Below are 9,092 nucleotides of genomic sequence, written 5' to 3' on the forward strand. Positions count from 1 at the left end.
CCCCCCCCCCCCCACCCCCCATGAACCATGGATCTTGCTGCCTTGCTGTTGGCGTGGAGGCTTGCGTGCCTCAACGATACAGATAGCCGTAACGTAGGTGCAGCCACAACGGAGAGGTATCTGTTGAGAGGCCAGACAAACGTGTGGTTCCTGAAGAGGGGCAGCAGCCTTTTCAGTAGTTTCAGGGGCAACAGTCAGGATGATTGACTGATCAGGCCCTGTAACACTAACCAAAATGGCCGTGCTGTTCTGGTACTGCGAACGGCTTAAAGCAACGGGAAGCTACAGCCGTAATTTTTCCCGAGGGCATCCAGCTTTACTGTATGATTAAATGATGATGGCGTCCTCTTGGGTAAAATATTCCGGAGGTAAAGTAGTCCCCCATTCGGATCTCCGGGCGGGGACTACTCAAGAGGACGTCGTTATCAGGAGAAAGAAAACTGGCATTCTACAGATCGGAGCGAGGAATGTCAGATCCCTTAATCGGGCAGGTAGGTTAGAAAATTTAAAAACGGAAATGGATAGGTTAAAGTTAGATGTAGTAGGAATTGTGAAGTTCAGTGGCAGGAGGAACAAGACTTTTGGTCAGGTGAATACAGGATTATAAATACAAAATCAAATAGGGGTAATGCAGGAGTAGGTTTAATAATGAATAAAAAAATAGGAGTACGGGTAAGCTACTACAAACAGCATAGTGAAGGCATTATTGTAGCCAAGATAGACACGAAGCCCACACCTACTACAGTAGTACAAGTTTATATGCCAACTAGCTCTGCAGATGATGAAGAAATTGATGAAATATATGATGAGATAAAAGAAATTATTCAGGTAGTGCAGGGAGACGAAAATTTAATAGTCATGGGTGACTGGAATTCGAGAGTAGGAAAAGGGAGAGAAGGAAACATAGTAGGTGAATATTGATTGGAGCTAAGAAATGAAAGAGGAAGCCGTCTGTTAGAATTTTGCACAGATCATAACTTAATCATAGCTAACACTTGGTTCAAGAATCATGAAAGAAGGTTGTATACATGGAAGAACCCTGGAGATACTAAAAGGTATCAGATAGATTATATAATGGTAAGACAGAGATTTAGGAACCAGGTTATAAATTGTAAGACATTTCCAGGTGCAGATGGGGACTCTGACCACAATCTATTGGTTGTGAACTGTAGATTAAAACTGAAGAAACTGCAAAAAGGTGGAAATTTAAGGAGATGGGACCTGGATAAACTGCAAGAACCAGAGGTTGTACAGTTTCAGGGAGAGGATAAGGGAACAATTGACAGGAATGTGGGAAAGAAACATAGTAGAAGAAAAATGGGTAGCTTTGAGGGATGAAATAGTGAAGGCAGCAGAGGATCAAATAGGTAAAAAGACGAGGGCTAGTAGAAACTCTTGGGTAACAGAAGAAATATTGAATTTAATCGATGAAAGTAGAAAAAATAAAAATGCAGTAAATGAAGCAGGCAAAAAGGAATACAAACGTCTCAAAAATGATATCGACAGGAAGTGCAAAATGGCTAAGCAGGGATGGCTAGAGGACAAATGTAAGGATGTAGAGGCTTATCTCACTAGGGGTAAGACAGATACTGCCTACAGGAAAATTAAAGAGACCTTTGGAGAAAAGAGAACCACTTGTATGAATATCAAGAGCTCAGATGGAAACCCAGTTCTAAGCAAAGAAGGGAAAGCAGAAAGGTGGAAGGAGTATATAGAGGATCTATACAAGGGCGATGTACTTGAGGACAATATTATGGAAATGGAAGAGGATGTAGATGAAGATGAAATGGGAAATACGATACTGCGTGAAGAGTTTGACAGAGCCCCCGGAGTAGACACCATTCCATTAGAACTACTGACAGCCTTGGGAGGAGCCAGTCCTGACAAAACTCTACCCTCTGGTGAGGAAGATGTATGAGACAGGCGAAATAACCTCAGACTTCAAGAAGAATGTAATAATTCCAATCCCAAAGAAAGCAGGTGTTGACAGATGTGAAAATTACCGAACTATCAGGTTAATAAGACAGCTGCAAAATACTAACGCGAATTCTTTACAGATGAATGGAAAAACTGGTAGAAGCTGCCCTCGGGGAAGATCAGTTTGGATTCCGTAGAAATGTTGGAACACGTGAGGCAATACTGACCCTACGACTTATCTTAGAAGAAAGATTAAGGAAAGGCAAACCTACGTTTCTAGCATTTGTAGACTTAGAGAAAGCTTTTGACAATGTTGACTGGAGTACTCTCTTTCAAATTCTGAAGGTGGCAGGGGTAAAATACAGGGAGCGTAAGGCTATTTACAATTTGTACAGAAAGCAGATGGCAGTTATAAGAGTCGAGGGGTATGAAAGGGAAGCGGTGGTTGGGAAGGGCGTGAGACAGGGTTGTAGCCTCTCCTCGATGTTATTCAATCTATATATTGAGCAAGCAACAAAGGAAACAAATGAAAACTTCGGAGTAGGTATTAAAATCCGTGGAGAAGAAATAAAAACTTTGAGGTTCGCTGACGACATTGTAATTCTGTCAGAGACAGCAAGGGACTTGGAAGAGCAATTGAACGGAATGGACAGTGTCTTGAAAGGAAGGTATAAGATGAACATCAACAAAAGCATAACGAGAATAATGGAATGAAGTCGGGTGATGCTGAGGGAATTAGATTAGGAAATGAGACACTTAAAGTAGTAAAGGAGTTTTGCTATTAGGGGAGCAAAATAACTGATGATGGTCGAAGTAGAGAGGACATAAAATGTAGACTGGCAATGGCAAGGAAAGCGTTTCTGAAGAAGAAAAATTTGTTAACATCGAGGATAGATTTAAACGTCAGGAAGTCGTTTGTATGGAGTATAGCCATGTATGGAAGTGAAACATGGACGATAAATAGTTTAGACAAGAAGAGAATAGAAGTTAACGAAATATGGTGCTACAGAATAATGCTGAAGATTAGATGGGTAGATCACATAACTAATGAGGAGGTATTGAATAGAAGTGGGGAGAAGAGGAGCTTGTGGCACAACTTGACTAGAAGAAGGGATCGGTTGGTAGGACATGTTCTGAGACATCGAGGGATCCCCAATTTAGTATTGGAGGGCAGCGTGGAGGGTAAAAATCGTAGAGGAGGACTAAGAGATGAATACACTAAGCAGATTCAGAAGGATGTAGGCTGCTGTAGGTACTGGGAGATGAAGAAGCCTGCACAGGATAAAGCAGCATGGAGAGCTGCATCAAACCAGTCTCAGGACTGAAGACCACAACAACAACGAAGGATTGTATCCAACAAAAAGTGCCACAGTGCTGTGATGACGGGCTTTATACCAATAGTAAGAAAGCCACTCGCTTTGCACTCTAATAATAATGCCACAGACTTTACTAAATACCACAGGACAAATTCTCTACAACATCTACAAATTAGGCAGATACTCATTTCGAAGTACTACCTTGAAGATAATCCCTTTAAATGAAGTTTCAGGGATTTAAACAGCTTTATAAGCATCTATTGCTGTAATAAGCAGACAAGATGGGTTGATTATTTAAAACATTTTGAAGAGATCATGAATAATCTTCAGTACATGTCTACAAATTGTGCCGCAGCTGAGTTAATGCTAAGGAGGAAAGAGAAAAATGAGTATGTAAAGGTACTCCCTCAAACTTCTAGGAATGTAGGTTCTTGGGAAGGAAAGGTGCATCAACCATTAAGTATTTTGACAGACGAGACTAGTCAGAGGAAAAAGTAATTTGGCAAAAAGTTAGCATGAGTAATAAGATTTGCTGCTGGTGACAAAGTTTTGATTGGGTCATCCTAAATCATCTCTATTTTGTAAAAGGAATAGGAAGTGGCAGCCGCTATAAACAGGCCTATTTGTGATCATCAGGAACCCAAATGCATGTGCTTACTTACTCATCTTGGGGCCAACAAGATTAAAGGATTTTATCCTCATCAGGATTTGAAGAAGTATGTGGAATAGTGGCCATAGCATTGAGCCTGTTTTTCTTATAAAGAAACCTACACTGTTATGTTAATCAGAAAGAAACATGCATTTCAAAGTAGAAAAAGGATGTACACAGCCACTGATTAAATACTCAGGTGGACTGTGGTGATAATGTATTACGTATGTATTCTTGTTAATATGTAAAAATTGTGTTAATAATTTACATGTGTTAATGGAACATTCTTCCCTGTGGTCAATGTAGAAACATTGCTATAAAGATATACAATATTATTTATGTTCTTATGTGTGTTTTTAAGTTTATGTTTTTCCATGTTTGTAGTATAATGGAAGTTAAATTTTCCCATTTTCATGTGCGGTAATAAAATACTTTGCATTAACTAAAAGTCAATGGACTTCATCTGCAGATGAGCTAAGTATGCTGATTGCTCTTAGACAAATGTGACATAGCAGAAGTGGATGTTTATTGCAATACTAGGTGCAGAAGTTTTGTGAAACAATTCTCCCCAGTAAGGTATAAGATTGAGATAGAAACTGTCGAATTCTGAATGACTGATGCTGTTCAGATTGTCGTGGACTGGATGAATTCATTTTCCTATTAGTTCACAGATATCTTTTGGTGACTTTCTTTGGTATTTGTTAGTTGAATGTACCGTTGCTGTCAGTTTAAATGAACTTCGTGCAAGTACTGATGATAACCATGGCAACATGTAATAATATAACGTACTCCGTCAGAGTACAAGCCGCTTGCAAGGGCGATGTGTACGTACACAGGAACCAGAAGCTATGGAGTGGTATTTTTCGAACAGATAAACATTTATTGCTCTTCTGTTTATGTTAGTAATACAGTTTCATATGTACAGATTGAATTCGTGTGTGATTTGGGCAGTCTGGACTACTGCATAATGAAAACGCCCTGTAGATCGTATAGACTTGTTGTGCAGAAGAAGCCAGATTCATAGTTGTGCAATAACGAAGAGCATCAGATGTGACCATTCTAATAGTAACATGAACCCGCTAATAAAGAGGTCCATCTACTCATTAATAATACTGAACGTTCTCTTACCTTACAGTGGTGGCTATGCTGTGAACTCGTCAGTTCTGAAACTGATGTGATATGTGACAGTTAACCATGGACTCTATCAGGAAGAACACGAAAATTTATTCACGCGCGGATTTTGAACAGCATTTTGAACTGACAGTCGACAATCGCCTCTAAGCAGAGGTATTGTTGGCACTGCGGCTATGTAAGAGAGTTACATTGTTCGAAATATATGTTGCAACCGCTGTATCCACTACAAAGACTGCTCTTGGATGTGTATGGAATGTTGTCAGGCAACATGCTAAGCAGAGAATCGATTTTCGACGGACTGTGGTCTGTTATGAGCAATGAAGGATGAATGTCGGAGACGATATCAAAATGTTAGTATCACAGACTGCTGTCTCCTGAATCCCCCTAGATTTCAGTTGTAATTAGGTTATAAGATGATACTTACAAGAAATGAACACGTGTTTTAATCCTGTTTTATTTTCAGGGAGTTTTTATTTGATTTACTCCCGATGTTGTTGTACGAATGTTGCATGTAACCTTGCCACTGACTGAGCTGGACGGCGCTTACTTTAAGAGCGTTTTCCTTTACCTACAATGACGATCCTTGCTAAACCCAATACCATAAACCTGGCTGGTGACGGGAAAAGCTACTACGACAACAACGCGCACGTGTCACTCCGATGTGACACTGTCGAGAGAAATAAAAATAAAAACTTGTAAAAGAAACGACATTATGAACGAAAGAAACTATTAGCGCTTATTAACACTGCGAATAGTAACCTCTACTCCTCCACTCATCCTAATTGAAGATAATGTGCTATTTTAAAATCGTGATTACTCACATAGTATACATGAATATTCTAACGACTATGCAAAATAATGTACGAAAATGTTTCATGAATACAGGAAAACACACGGCTCAAAATGATCATTTTTAATTCTACTATAAACATGCATTGTGTAACATGAGTAGCTCAAGCTTTAAGCCCTCCCTTGGGGTTTTGCCCTGATTATCCTCAAGGCGTAAACTAAATGGTGGGATGTTTAAAAATTAGTCCAGGGTTTGCAATAAAATATTCAATCTTGAGCACGATATGGTCCTGATAGTAAAAGTTGTGATCGTTAAAACAAAATTATGTCAGCGCTTACTGAAACACTGCTATAAATCAGAAATAACTAATTGTGTAATATCAACTTTCTCAGAAAAAAGAAAAGGAGAACTCCATCTTATCTTTATCTACAGGTATGTCAAAATAAAAATGTTAAACCTCACCAAATTTTACACTGTATGTACGGAAGTAGCAGTGGATGACACACAGTTCAGATAAGAAGAGGAGAGGGGTAAAAACTTGAAAAAGTCGAGTTTATCCTCCCCTGTACACAGGACACTCGACTGTTTTATGTATCTGTATAGATGTTTTTTACCATATCAGTGTGAAAATGTAACCGGATAACCTTACGAATTCTTGTTCTCTCCAGTTACGAAGAAAAACACAATTTTTACGAACATTAAATTCAAGCAAAGCTAAAAAATGAAGAATGACAATGGCCTTCAGTCACAGAGTTTGGGGAAGTTGAATGGAAGCAGCCATATTTAATAACTAGATACGTCTACTTCTATTGGGAGCTTTATCTACATCTACATCTAGAGCTACATATTCACCTACATGACTGCTCTGCATTCACATCTAAGTGCCTGGCAGACTGTTTGTCGAACAACTTTCACTCTATTTTTCTACCGGTCCACTCTCGAATTATTATCCAGACAGATTCGCGGTAGCCCAACATGCTTTGGAAAACAGAAGTAAAATTGCAGCGTATGACACATTTATCGCCTTTGTCAACAAATGAAATGTCTTGCAGACGCAATACACCCTGAACGGGTGAGTGTGTGGTGTGCAATGTCCAGTCACGGAATAACGGTGCGATATTCCTTGATGGCGCCGTGACCACCGAATGGTGTGTAAAGGTTTCGGAAGATAATTTCATCCTCATTATCCAAAGTGATCCTGATTTCGACAAGATGTGGTTCATGCAAGACGGAGCTCAACCCCATCAAAGCCGAAGAGTGTTGGGGACCGCATTCCGGCTATGGGGTACCCAGAGGCTACAGGCATGGGCCTCGATTGGCCACCATGTTCTCCGGGTCTGAACCGATGCGACTCTTTTTTGAGGATCTATGTTAAAGACAAGGTGTACAGCAATAATGCTAAAACCATTGCTAAGCTGAAAACAGTCATTCAAGAGGTCATCGACAGCATCGATGTTCCTACACATCAGTGGGTCATTCAGAAATTCGTTATTCCTCTGCGCCACATCATCGTCAATGATGGCAGGCATACCTAGGATGTCATCAACTACATCCGAATATCTATAGTGACGTTTACGTGTTGAATAAAATGTGTGCACGCCGTGATTTGTAACTAATGTACGTTTCTTTCACATAGTTCGATAATTGTCACCCTGTACTTCTCATCCCGGAAGCAAAACAGAAAATAAATGAATCAAATGTTGTTTAGTTATGACGAGGACGTTAACCCTAACGAAGCAGCCTCTTTCTTTCAGCCAGTAATATACGTTCCCTCCTCAAAATCCGTTCAAAACAGTATCACGTAAACGTTACGTTATTCAATAATGACGGACTCGATTAAGAATAGTTATTGTTAGCAGACCACGAACTTTACGGTATATTTCTGAAAGGGCTGCTCATAGTAAACACTTTTAAACATGCACAGTTAAGTAACACCCATACGACGTCGATCTTTTCACACTGAAACTCTGAAGTGAACAACGCGGCAAGACTAATCATATTCCAGATGAATTAGCAGTTTCATCAGAATAGTGCCGTCTAGTGATGGGCTAAACTGCGATTTTCCGATATCAGTGATTTCTGTGAATGCTACTTTTCAGTATCTGTTATTCTTAACTGTGATTTGTCGCAGTTAAGAGTCGCAGTTAAGGAACATAGGTCGTGTATCCCTCCGCCTCTGCTATTTCTGCGATTTCTGCGATTTCTGCTACTTCCGCGATTTCTGCTACTTCTGCGATTTCTGTGACTTCTGCTACTTCTGCGATTTCTGCTACTTCTGCGATTTCTGTGACTTCTGCTACTTCTGCGATTTCTGTGATTCCTGCGATTTCTGCGACTTACCACCGTATGAAAAAGTTACATCTGTCAACACAGAAAATTGCATCTCAACAAACCTTTCATTGGCAAGTATGTTTTACGTTTTTTCTTCCGTTGGCTTTAATTTTGTATTAAAGAAACAACTGTGAAAATATTAATAGTGTAATTAATATGTAAGTAGCCGTACAGTACCGTAATAGTTCGTATTTAGAAAATGAATTCTAACATATTGTTATGTTCATAGGTACCTGAACTACATTTCAGTCACTCAGTAAAGTGATAACTCAAAATATCATTGTCAACAGATCTGAAGGAATTGCCACTGCGTCTTTAGACCGTTTTCGTCAGACGAGAGGTTAGTTTCTAAGCGTTCCGATGGACTTAATTACTTCAGTGAGATCGTTCTTGCAAATGTGATATTCATTATAGCAAATATTAGCAATCTACTCTGTCAATTATATTGCTAGTAATTAATGACAGCAAAAATAGTTTAATAATCCTTGTGTTTTTGCAGACACAGTTCTGACTCTGTTTACTGGTTGCTGTACGTATCTATCCACATCAAGGCTGTTTTTGAGAGAGACTCGTGAAGATTCAAGACAGCTGTTAGAGGATTTGCAGTTTAAAAGTGAAATAATTGTGAAATAAGTGTGTGAATGGTTAAACTGTGTTTTATTGAAGTTGTTGTGCGATTTTAAAGGAATAACAAATGTCAAATACAGTGAGTGAATAATAAAAATCTCATTTTCCACATGTTTAAGCCGTCCTATACCCATAATTTTCCGCCACTTACTTATTGGTAAACACTTGTTGGAGAGTGACATGCCGCCCCCCCCCCTTTCTCCACAATCTTGGTGTGACACTGACCTGTAACTTATCCCGAAGTCTACAATATGCATTTTGAGGCTGTTGATATGAAAGTGGGAAGTACACATCTTCCAGTTAAATCAGGAATAGCTTAAGTGCATTA

General features: G+C 39.4%; 1 long non-coding RNA gene across 1 annotated transcript; it reads left to right on the forward strand.

Annotated features, from left to right (window-relative positions):
* Positions 1–8,060: 8,060 nt before the first annotated feature.
* LOC126088522 (uncharacterized) lies at positions 8,061–8,767 on the forward strand. Its single transcript, XR_007519951.1, has 3 exons — positions 8,061–8,212; positions 8,367–8,477; positions 8,637–8,767. It is a non-coding gene; the product is annotated as an uncharacterized LOC126088522 (long non-coding RNA).
* Positions 8,768–9,092: the final 325 nt, after the last annotated feature.

This window comes from Schistocerca cancellata, chromosome 6, assembly GCF_023864275.1.
Source record: "Schistocerca cancellata isolate TAMUIC-IGC-003103 chromosome 6, iqSchCanc2.1, whole genome shotgun sequence".
In the NCBI taxonomy this organism is placed as follows: Eukaryota; Metazoa; Arthropoda; class Insecta; order Orthoptera; family Acrididae; genus Schistocerca; species Schistocerca cancellata.